This window comes from Strongylocentrotus purpuratus, unplaced genomic scaffold, assembly GCF_000002235.5.
Source record: "Strongylocentrotus purpuratus isolate Spur 01 unplaced genomic scaffold, Spur_5.0 spur5_scaffold_6, whole genome shotgun sequence".
NCBI lineage: Eukaryota > Metazoa > Echinodermata > Echinoidea > Camarodonta > Strongylocentrotidae > Strongylocentrotus > Strongylocentrotus purpuratus.
Window position 1 is genome coordinate 1,781,928 of NW_022145612.1, and position 12,551 is coordinate 1,794,478.

Sequence of the window (12,551 nt, forward strand, 5' to 3'; positions counted from 1 at the left end):
TTCTTTTTCTTCGAGACACAATATATCCTTCCCATTTCCATTTTCTCTTCCTAATATTTTCCTCCCAAATAAATTTGCTTTATATCTCAGAATAAATTCCATCTTGATTCAAACTTGTAATCGTCATCTCCTGGTACTGGTGGTCATCGTCGAGACCAACGACGCTGCCTTTAGTCACCCCTTGCTTTCCGTTATACTCTTCATATATCCCTGGTGGTAACGCAGACACGCTTTTGACATCGAGTGGTGCATGTCGACATCGTTTACGAATGGTATAGACAACCAGAGCGATGATGGTGAGCAGGAGAGTAAGAGATGTGACGCCGGCGATAAACCCACCGAGGAAGCTATACATTAGCGACGGATTGGAAACTGAAATAAGGTGATTTATATGTTCATGTTAAACTTAACTTACCATTAATGATCGGCTACACATAATGTTTCATTTTCTAGTAACTATTTACGCTATGTGCCCCCCCCCCCCCAAACAACGAACTCTAGCTACGTGCCTGACGCTAACTAACTTTGCACAATCGCTTGACTTTCAAAGGAAGGAAATATTAAGAGGAAACATCACTTCAAAACTCTGTTTTTGTTTCGATTCATTTCCAATACCCCGAAATGCCCAGATATTCCTTTCATACCCCACTGCAAATGCAATCTGGGATAGCTTAATGACTGAGTCGCTTCCGGTCTATTTTGTGCGACCTGGAAAAAGTTGCTGCAAAAGCAAGACAAGTTTGAAATCACTGCACGATCGCGACTCTGTTCTCAGCATTTTGACAAATTTTACAAATTGATGGACATGCAGTGGGGTTCCCGGAGTATTTCTTCTCGAACAATCAAATTCCAAGGTAGTCAGTGTATACCCTCTAATGGGTAACTTTTTCACACACAAATCCCTAAACATGTAGTGGATTTTCTTAGTGTGATTCCTTTAAAAATGGGTCCGTTTTTTCAAAATTTGCAAACACCCGAAAATTTTGAAAAATAATATTTTTTCAAGAAAAGTGCCCCTAAATGCCCCTTAATAATGGGTATTGGTTTTGAGGCTTTGCGGCACACCCCGTCAAAACCAAATCTGAGTATCCCCCCCCCCCCCCCCCGCGGGGTCGAACGTCCGGGCATTTTGGGTTATTAGCGATAACGAAAATGTTCCACTACTAATAGTTACCAACTACTTAGTCATTATGAGTACATGCAAGGGGGAGCACAACAATAACTTATTTATCAGCAATTAACGGTTAAACCCTTTATTATAGTCTTCAAATTAAATAAGACGGCTCTATTTTTTCGAATTCATTCGAACGATATTATTAAAAATTATAACTTAATAATGTGCGTTAAGATTTCACACAAAAAAATCATTTTGTAATTGCTTTAGAGAGTTTCGTTTGCTTTTCATCTTCTTGTAAAACCCGTAAAATGAAAAAGAATTGAAAAAGTTGGATCATGGTAATATAACGTCGGCTAGAAGAAAAACGAGAATTATCAAAAGACAAATCAGACGCGTCTAATGCTTACCTTGAGAAACACAGGATCCTGTGGATGAATCACCGAGCCTATTATATTTTGGGAGGATAAAAAGATTTCATAGTAATTTATTGACATTCATTGGTTTAACCATGGTTTAGCATGCAAAAACCCAACATGGTCCCCTCTTTTTTTACACCCTATACAATCTGATAATCTGATCAATATTATTCAAAGGCGTTTCCAAAATATTTGTTGTCATTGTTATGCCGACGACACTTATACGTTTCTTTCAGCCTTGATTATTTTGAATATAATAGCAACATCCATAAGTTATAAAACAAGATATTCCAATAAAATGTATGTACCTTTTATGATTTTAACTTTTCAAGAACCACGGTAAGTTTTAAAGGCCCATAATTTTGGAATGGCTTGTCAGATGTATATTCAACTGTTCTTGCATTCAGGAAAGATATAAATCTTATCTCTTTAAAAGTGATTAGTTTTATTTGATCTAATTGCCTTATATGTGATTTATGTAAATAGTTATGTTGTGTTTTATGTGATTATGCTATGTTAAATTATCTGTTTGTTTGATTGTTTTGGGTGTTTTTAACGTATTTCTCTTGAAGGGTGGTGATATAGGGGATCAAACTTAACAGGCCAATAGTCTTTGTTGATCCCTCGCATCTACCATCCTTCAACCTTAATTCTTTCATAGTACCATGTCAATGAATGTTTTTATATTGATATTGTTTAATTCATCCCGATTTGTTTGTTTATCTTCTGATGTGTTTTTAAAGAGATGTGAAATAAAATTGAATTGAATTGAATTGATTCATCTATAACTCTGGTCCCCTTTAGGAGTGCCTGATCTAACTCAATTTCAAAATAATTCTAGAATAACCATCGTTTCGTATAAACTATCACCCACGAATGCTTCAAAAACTCGCTCGTGTTTAGCACTCGTAGTTTAAAACTCATATACAATACTTGAATCATCGTGGGATGTTTTAAGGGCAATCCATGCACCTTCGTAAAGAGTTGATTTAAATAAAAGCAAAACTAGGAGCACGCAAATGGGGAAAGTTTGATATATATCCGACTAATTATAAAAGTTCAAAGTTCAAGTGTTTGTTTAGAATATGCTCTGTGCACAAATATCATTATTTCCTGTTTTTGTCCTATAGTAAGCGCTTTCTTCCTTCGGGCACTACTCAACATAATAGGAGAGCATATCCTTACAGGTTCTCTTAAAAGAAAAGGCCCTCCTGGGTTATATATTTTGAAGAAAAAGAGTAGCCTTTTAGTCATTTTGTGTGTCGGAATGAATGGTAAAGTTGTCCGCCACTTAACGTAATAATGGCATCACCCAATTTGAAATTCCCTTACCGCATAGGAATTACAATTTTCTTATCATTTGTCCAGTGTCGTTCAAGCTTTCACCAATGTTTTTCTCTGGTTTTACTACTTTCCAATAGTTCAGTTTGCTAATAAGGTTGGATTTCCCTTTAACAGTCCGAACTTAAATATACCACAATTTTTTTTTCTGTGGATTAAAATCATTTTAACGTATCCCCAAGCTATTTCTTTAAGTTACATTATAAATTAAAACTAATATTTTTCCGAGCTCTTGATGTCTTAAACTTACTCATTCAGCTGGGAATTTGTATCCATTGTACCATCATGCAAAGTGTCATTATTATCAAAATAAAGTTCCTCATCATCATGCAGAATGATGACATGTGTTGAAACGCTGGTATCCAAGCCTTCTGGAATCGACCCACTGCCTTCCATGATCACTATTAATATGGCTTCTCAAAGCATCAACTCACTGGCCGAGGCACGGCTCGATTTGATAAGTTTGATCAGGTAATAATGCACCAATCATAAGTCAGATAGTTTTATGTCACGCGATCTAAGTTTACAGATTTAGTTTCATATATGAAGAGCTTGATTCCAAAAGGAGCTAAATCCATATTTTATCAAAACTGAGTTTTTTGTCTTAAAATAATTGTTTCCTACATGGGGACAAAATGCACTATATCACATTCTAAAATTTCACCAGGAAGTATGATTTTTTTTTTAGTTACAATCAGGCGCGTACACAGGGGGGGGGGGGGGGAGGGTGGTTTGGGGGTTAAACCCCCCCCCCTTAACCCCCTAAAACCTCCCCCCCCCCTTTGGAATTTGTTTTCCCATGGATGACCTAAAAAGCTGACCTTACCCCCCCCCCCCCCCAAGGGAGTAAAATGTCAAATTTTCAAATTTCGAGACCAAAAAAAAAAAAAAAAGTGTCCTTTTGGAATGAAACATGGATTTAGCTCCTTTTGGAATGAAACGGATTTAGCTCCTTTTGGAATGAAACTGTGATATGTTGTTTACTTTCTTTTCAAAAGTTATTTTTAGATGTGATTTCACTGTTATTATTTAAAAGGAAAGGTTTTGCTACTAAATTTAAATAAATTTCAGTGACTTTATTGATAAAGCTGTCAAAACAATCAAAACCTTCCTGTCAAACAGTGATTTGCATATACATATAATATCGACCTTAATATTTCTTTAATATAGTATTATAAATTTAAAGTATAATCCTAACTATGCCAACACTAACCCTGCTCCTTATTTTGTCTTATTTTCCAAAAAATTAATGCACCATGCCAAAATATGCCATGCAGAAAAATACATTTTCATAACATGAGGAAATGATAAATAGATATTTTCATTCGTTCTCTACACTGGCTTCCCTTCCCACAGCGTATCCAATTCAAGATTCTCCTGCTCAGGGGCGTACGCAGGGGGGTGTTTTGGGGGTTCAAACCCCCCCTTTGGTATTTTAATGTATGTAAACCCCCCGTAAAAAACCTAAACCCCCCCCCCCCCCTTTGGCTTTTTTTTTTTTTTTTTTTTTTTTTATTTATACCCACGGCTAACCTAAATAAGGTGACCTTACCCCCCCCCCCCATACGTAAAAAAATGTCAAATTTTGAAATTTTGAGACCAAAAAAAAAAAAAAAAAAGTGTCCGCTTACCCCCCCCCCCCCCCCCCCCCCCCCCCCCCCCCCCCCCCCCCCCCCCACTGAGCGACTTTTCGGCCGGCGCGATTTTCAAATTTTCGGGAGCAAAATATTTTAAAACCCCCCCCCCCCCTTGAAAAAATCCTGCGTACGCCCCTGCTCCTGCTTACATACAAGGCCTTTTACAAACTTGTTCCCTTATATCTCTCAGAACTCATCACTCCTAAAACTATACTTGATCTATTCGTATCCGATCATCGTCCACAGCACATCTTCAGAAAGACTCGTTCAGCAATATTATTATGTCAGGTATATCGACTTTTGCAACATCTTTTTGCTTTGACTCACGAGTAAACTCGAATTGCCATTTAGAGTGCATACATGTTTTGTTTTGTCGGTTTTAATATTTCACAAACAAACTAAAATAGGTAGCTGTACAATAGTAGCTATGCCGTTATAGTGACACGTTTATTCATGACAGTCATTAAAATAAATTCACGTGTGTGGATGAGATCTATAATGTAAGAATGTTGATATAATATATTATGTACGATAATGTAGATATTTTTTGTGAATGGATATTCTTTTCTATTTATATGTATCCTCGATCATTGGAAACACATACATTTCAGATTTTTAGCTGCAGCATGTGCATCATTGTACTCTATGTTTTTAGAAATAAAACCTTGAAATGAATTGAATTGAATAGCCGCCCTGTAGAAAAAGATTAAGAAATTGTTTCATCAATGCAATATGCATTATGCAATGTTATCAAAGTTTTCTTACAATATTATTATAGTGAAAATAATTTTTTTTTGTTACAAATAAATAGATGATCCATCATTCAAATACATCAATATTATCATGATAGTTGTTCGTTGTTTTTTCTTCCTATACATCAAACACTGCGTGATATGCCTAACAGTGATATGCTATCAGAAACACACATAAATAAGAAAGAGACTAATCGACGGTTTACACACACGACGCAGTACTCATCAATCGCTTTGCTTCGAATTCTTCGAATAATTATCCTATTCTTAGCAGTTACAGATAGGCTATTAATTTGTTTGAGGTGTGTCATTCTCCCTCTAATCAATGCCCTGGTTATGAGAGAACCAAGGTTTTTAATCAACCTTGTGAGCGTTGTGGAACACTTTAACCATACATTCTGAACATCTGATAAAAAACATGCGGAAAATTCAGTCGTTCGAGTTTATTTTAGTCATTTACATACACTAGGAGACTTTCACACATTCTATGAAAGAGTAATTTGCCATACCTTATTCATCATTGCTTGGCATGCTTTCGATCGGAGACCTTTCGACGATGATAATGTTAATAACCTTTCTTTGCTATATAGGCATTAGTTTGGAACGAATATCATGAATGGCCACTACTTGGTGCCGATTAGATAAGTAGGATCTGAACCAATCTAAACTTGCCTTATCAAAACCCATTAGTTGTAACTTCTTCAATAAGACGCAATGATTAACTGTATCAAAAGCTTTTTGCAGATAAAGGAGCACCATACCAACAAAGCGCCCTTGGGAAGTTTCTCTCCTCAAATAATCAGTCAAATGAATTAGACATGTTTCAGTCGAATAATCATGTCGAAAACCAGATTGAAATTCATAAATTATATCATTTTCTTTGAAGTATCTTTCAATTTGAACACAGACCGATTTTTCTAGAATCTTTGATGCTACGCTTAAAACACTAATAGGTCTATAGTTGCTAACATCAGCTAACATCTTGTCACTTATCCTGGCGCTCTGAATTTATGATTACCTTCATCCAAACTTCTATTAATAGCTGGAATTGGTAGGTTTGAAAGTGCTTGAATTTTTCTTTCTGGAATCTTTGGGTATATGTAATAACTCCAGATTTCAATTCAATTCAATTCAATTCAATTTTATTTCGCAATATAAAAATAAAAATATACAAAGTAACGGTCAATTTTAACTATGTTTATAAAGGTTATATGCGGGGCTTTCCATGAAGGTTGCAAAAACCTGTGAAGTTGGATCGCCCATTAACAAATGTGTATATTTCTGGTCAATTTCTCTCAACACATTTTTCATTCTTAGGTGCTCGACAAATAAAGTAGTAGTTTTGATAACATCCCTTTTACAAGCAGCTATAATTTGTGCATCTGTTTTCTTTCTTTTTTGTCTTCGAGACACAATATTTCCTTCCCATTTCCATTTTCTCTTCCTAATATTTTCCTCCCAAATAAATTTGCTTTATATCTCAGAATAAATTCCATCTTGATTCAAACTTGTAATCTTCATCTCCTGGTACTGGTGGTCATCGTCGAGACCAACGACGCTGCCTTTAGTCACCCCTTGCTCTCGGTTACACTCTTCATATATCCCTGGTGGTAACGCAGACACGCTTTTGACATCGAGTGGTGCATGTCGACATCGTGTTAGAATGATATAGACAATCAGAGCGACGAGGATGAGCAGGAGAATAGATGCCACGCCAGCGATGTACCCACCGAGGAAGCTATACATTAGCGACGGATTGGAATCTGAAATATAATAAGGTGATTTATATGTTCATGTTAAACTTAACTTACTATTAATGATCGGCTACACATAATGTTTCATTCTCTAGTAACTATTTACGCTAACCAGGCACGTAGCCACGGGGGGGGGGGGGGGCACGTGCCCCCGTAAAATTTCCAAGATCGGTTGAACTTTTTTAGACCCCTTTTTTTTACCTCGATCGATTACATGTATGTGCCCCCCCCCCCCCAAACAACGAACTCTAGCTACGTGCCTGACTTTGCACAATCGCTTGACTTTGAAAGGAAGGAAATATTAAGAGGAAACATCACTTCAAAACTCTGTTTTTGTTTCGATTCATTTCCAATACCCCGAAATGCCCAGATATTCCTTTCATACCCCACTTCAAATGCAATCTGGGATAGCTTGGTGACTGAGTCGCTTCCGGTCTATTTTGTGCGGCTGTACTTGCCGTCCAGTCACGATCTGAACAATCAAATTCCAAGGTAGTCAGTGTATACCCTCTAATGGGTAACTTTTTCACACTCAAATCCCTAAACATGTAGTGGATTTTCTTAGTGTGATTCCTTTAAAAATGGGTCCGTTTTTTCAAAATTTGCAAAACACCCGAAAATTTTGAAAAATAACATTTTTTCAAGAAAAATGCCCCTTAATAATGGGTATGGGTTTCGAGGCTTTGCGGCACACCCCGTCAAAACCAAATCTGAGTACCCCCCCCCCCCCCACCCCCGCGGGGTCGAACGTCCGGGCATTTTGTGTTATTAGCGATAACGAAAATGTTCCACTACTAATAGTTACCAACTACTTAGTCATTATGAGTACATGCAAGGGGGAGCACAACAATAACTTATTTATCAGCAATTAACGGTTAAACCCTTTATTATAGTCTTCAAATTAAATAAGACAGCTCTATTTTTTCGAATTCATTCGAACGATATTATTAAAATTATAACTTAAGATTTCACCAAAAAAATCATTTTGTAATTGCTTTAGAGAGTTTCGTTTGCTTTTCATCTTCTTGTAAAACCCCTAAAATGAAAAAGAATTGAAAAAGTTGGATCATGGTAATATAACGTCGGCTAGAAGAAAAACGAGAATTATCAAAAGACAAAACGAGAATTATCAAAAGACAAAACGAGAATTATCAAAAGACAAATCAGACGCGTCTAATGCTTACCTTGAGAAACGCACGAGTCTGTGGATGAATCACCGAGCCTATTATATTTTGGGAGGAAAAAAAGATTTCATAGCAATTTATTGACATTCATTGGTTTAACCATGGTTTAGCATGCAAAAACCCAACATGGTCCCCTCATTTTGTTACACCCTATACAAATAATCTGATCAATATTATTCAAAGGCGTTTCCAAAATATTTGTTGTCATTGTTATGCCGACGTTTCTTTCAGTCTTGATTATTTTGAATATAATAGCAACATCAATAAGTTATAAAACAAGATATTCCAATAAAATGTATGTACCTTTTATGATTTTAACTTTTCAAGAACCACGGTAAGTTTTAAAGGCCCATAATTTTGGAAGGCTTGTCAGATGTATATTCAACTGTTCTTGCATTCAGGAAAGATATAAATCTTATATCTCTTTAACAGTGATTAGTTTTATTTGATCTAATTGCCTTTTATGTGATTTATGTAAATAGTTATGTTGTGTTTTATGTGATTATGCTATGTTAAATTATCTGTTTGTTTGATTGTTTTGGGTTTTTTAACGTATTTCTCTTGAAGGGTGGTGATATAGGGGATCAAACTTTACAGGCCAATAGTCTTTGTTGATCCCTCGCATCTACCATCCTTCAACCTTCTTTCATAGTACCATGTCAATGAATGTTTTTATATTGATATTGTTTAATTCATCCCGATTTGTTTGTTTATCTTCTGATGTGTTTTTAAAGAAATGTGAAATAAAATTGAATTGAATTGAATTGATTCATCTATAACTCTGGTCCCCTTTAGGAGTGCCTGATCTAACTCAATTTCAAAATAATTCTAGAATAACCATCGTTTCGTATAAACTATCACCCACGAATGCTTCAAAAACTCGCTCGTGTTTAGCACTCGTAGTTTAAAACTCATATACAATACTTGAATCATCGTGGGATGTTTTAAGGGCAATCCATGCACCTTCGTAAAGAGTTGATTTAAATAAAAGCAAAACTAGGAGCACGCAAATGGGGAAAGTTTGATATATATCCGACCAATTATAAAAGTTCAAAGTTCAAGTGTTTGTTTAGAATATGAGATCACTATATCTATGCGAATCTCAAGGACTGCTCTGTGCACAAATATCATTATTTCCTGTTTTTGTCCTATAGTAAGCGCTTTCTTCCTTCGGGCACTACTCAACATAACAGGAGAGCATATCATTACAGGTTCTCCTAAAAGAAAAGGCCCTCCTGGGTTATACATTTTGAAGAAAAAGGGTAGCCTTTTAGTCATTTTGTGTCTCGGAACGAATGGTAAAGTTGTCCGCCACTTAACGTAATAATGGCATCACCCAATTTGAAATTCCCCTACCGCATATGAATTACAATTTTTAAAAAAAACTCATAACTTTCTTATCATTTGTCCAGTGTCGTTCAAGCTTTCATCAATGTTCTTCTCTGGTTTTACTACTTTCCAATAGTTCAGTTTGCTAATAAGGTTGGATTTCCCTTTAACAGTCCGAACTTAAATATACCACAATTTTTTTCTGTGGATTAAAATCATTTTAACGTATCCCCAAGCTATTTCTTTAAGTTACATTATAAATTAAAACTAATATTTTTCCGAGCTCTTGATGTCTTAAACTTACTCATTCAGCTGGGAATTTGTATCCATTGTACCATCATGCAAAGTGTCATTATTATCAAAATAAAGTTCCTCATCATCATGCAGAATGATGACATGTGTTGAAACGCTGGTATCCAAGCCTTCTGGAATCGACCCACTGCCTTCCATGATCACTATTAATATGGCTTCTCAAAGCATCAACTCACTGGCCGAGGCACGGCTCGATTTGATAAGTTTGATCAGGTAATAATGCACCAATCATAAGTCAGATAGTTTTATGTCACGCGATCTAAGTTTACAGATTTAGTTTCATATATGAAGAGCTTGATTCCAAAAGGAGCTAAATCCATATTTTATCAAAACTGAGTTTTTTGTCTTAAAATAATGGCTTCCTACATGGGGACAAAATGCACTATATCACATTCTAAAATTTCACCAGGAAGTATGATTTTTTTTGTAGTTACAATCAGGCGCGTACACAGGGGGGGGGGGGGGTGGGGGTTTGGGGGGGGGGGTTAAACCCCCCTCCCTTGGTATTTTTTTTGTGTGTAAACCCCCCCTTAACCCCCTAACCCCCCCCCCTTTGGAATTTTTTCCCCATGGATGACCTAAAAAGCTGACCTTACCCCCCCCCCCCCCCCCCCAAGGGAGTAAAATGTCAAATTTTCAAATTTCGAGACCAAAAAAAAAAAAAAAAGTGTCCTTTTGGAATGAAACATGGATTTAGCTCCTTTTGGAATGAAACGGATTTAGCTCCTTTTGGAGTGAAACTGTGATATGTTGTTTACTTTCTTTTCAAAAGGTTTATTTAGTTGTGATTTCACTATTATTATTTAAAAGGAAAGGTTTTGCTACTAAATTTGAATAAATTTCAGTGACTTTATTGATAAAGCTGTTGTCTGTTTGATGATTTTACTTGTTTTTAATGATTATGTACCCGCTGTCTATTTTACAATTGTACTTCGTTATCTTTATGATGTAATCGCAGACACATGTACAGCCCAATTGATGTAACTTTCTCTTAAGTGACCATGCCTTCCTATACTTAATTCTCTCCTCTCTTCCTTTCACTATTTTTTCTTTCCTATCAACGATCTGTTATATACAATATAATTTTCATAATAATATCTATAATGTTCTTTCGGTAACTGTGTTAATTTATTATGGGCGTTCCCAACTCAAGCTATGCTTTCCGGGTTTTCGCCTCCTTTCGTATCTGAATTATTTACTGTTACAGTAATAACAGATATATTGTTTCATAATTTTAAAAAAATGACTATAGTAATATTTCCTTTCATTTGATTTGATTTGAATTATTTTAAAGAGGTTAACGTAAGGTACATGACTATATAGGCCAAATCAAAATATGCAAACAATCAAAACCTTCCTGTCAAACAGTGATTTGCATATAGATATAATATCGACCTTAATATTTCTCTAATATAGTATTATGAATTAAAAGTATAATCCTAACTATGCCAACACTAACCCTGCTCCTTATTTTGTCTTATTTTCCAAAAAAATAATGACACCAGGCCAAAATATGCCATGCAGAAAAATACATTGTCATAACATGAGGAAATGATAAATAGATACTTTCATTCGTTCTCTACACTGGCTTCCCTTCCCACAGCGTATCCAATCATCCTGCTTACATACAAGGCTTTTTATAAACTTGTTCCCTCATATATCTTAGAACTCATCACTCCTAAAACTATACTTGATCTATTCGTATCCGATCATCGTCCACAGCACATCTTCAGAAAGACTCGTTCAGCAATATTATTATGTCAGGTATATCGACTTTTGCAACATCTTTTTGCTTTGACTCATGAGTAAACACGAATTGCCATTTAGAGTGCATACATGTTTTGTTTTTTCAGTTTTAATATTTCACAAACAAACTAAAATAGGAAGCTGTACAATAGTAGCTATTCCGTTATAGTGACACGTTTATTCATGACAGCCATTAAAATAAATTCACGTGTGTGGATGAGATCTATAATGTAAGAATTTGAATATAATATATTATGTACGATAATGTAGATATGTTTTGTGAATGGATATTCTTTTCTATTTATCCTCGATCATTGTACACACATAAATTTCAGCTTTTTAGCTGCAGCATGTGCTTCATCGTATTCCATGTTTTTCGAAATAAAACCTCGAAATGAATTGAATTGAATAGCCGTCCTGTAGAAAAAGATCAAGAAATTGTTTCATCAATGCAATATGCATTATGCAATGTTATCAAAGTTTTCTTACAATATTATTATAATGAAAATAATTTTTGTTTTGTTACAAATAAATAAATGATCCATCATTCAAATACATCAATATTATCATGATAGTTGTTCGTTGTTTTTTCTTCCTATACATCAAACACTGCGTGATATGCCTAACAGTGATATGCTATCAGAAACACACATAAACAAGAAAGAGACTAATAGACGGTTTACACACACGACGCAGTACTCATCAATCCCTTTGCTTTAAAATCTTTCGAATAATAATTATCCTATTTTTAGTAGTTACAGACATTTGATTGAGGTGTGTCATTCTCCCTCTAATCAATGCCCTGGTTATGAGAGAACCAAGGTTTATAATAAACCAAGCGGCGTGGAACACTTTGACCATACATTCTCAACATCTGATAAAAACTTGCGGAAAATTCAGTCGTTCGAGTTTATTTTAGTCATTTACATACACTAGGAGACTTTCACACATTCTATGAAAGAG

At 35.5% G+C, this 12,551-nt stretch overlaps 1 long non-coding RNA gene across 1 annotated transcript; it reads right to left on the bottom strand.

The window, feature by feature from the left end:
• Nucleotides 1-217: 217 nt before the first annotated feature.
• LOC105447435 lies at nucleotides 218-3,212 on the bottom strand. Its single transcript, XR_004066800.1, has 3 exons — nucleotides 3,125-3,212; nucleotides 1,525-1,562; nucleotides 218-372 (listed from the first exon to the last, which is right to left on the bottom strand). It is a non-coding gene; the product is annotated as an uncharacterized LOC105447435 (long non-coding RNA).
• Between the last annotated feature and the right edge of the window lie 9,339 nt (nucleotides 3,213-12,551).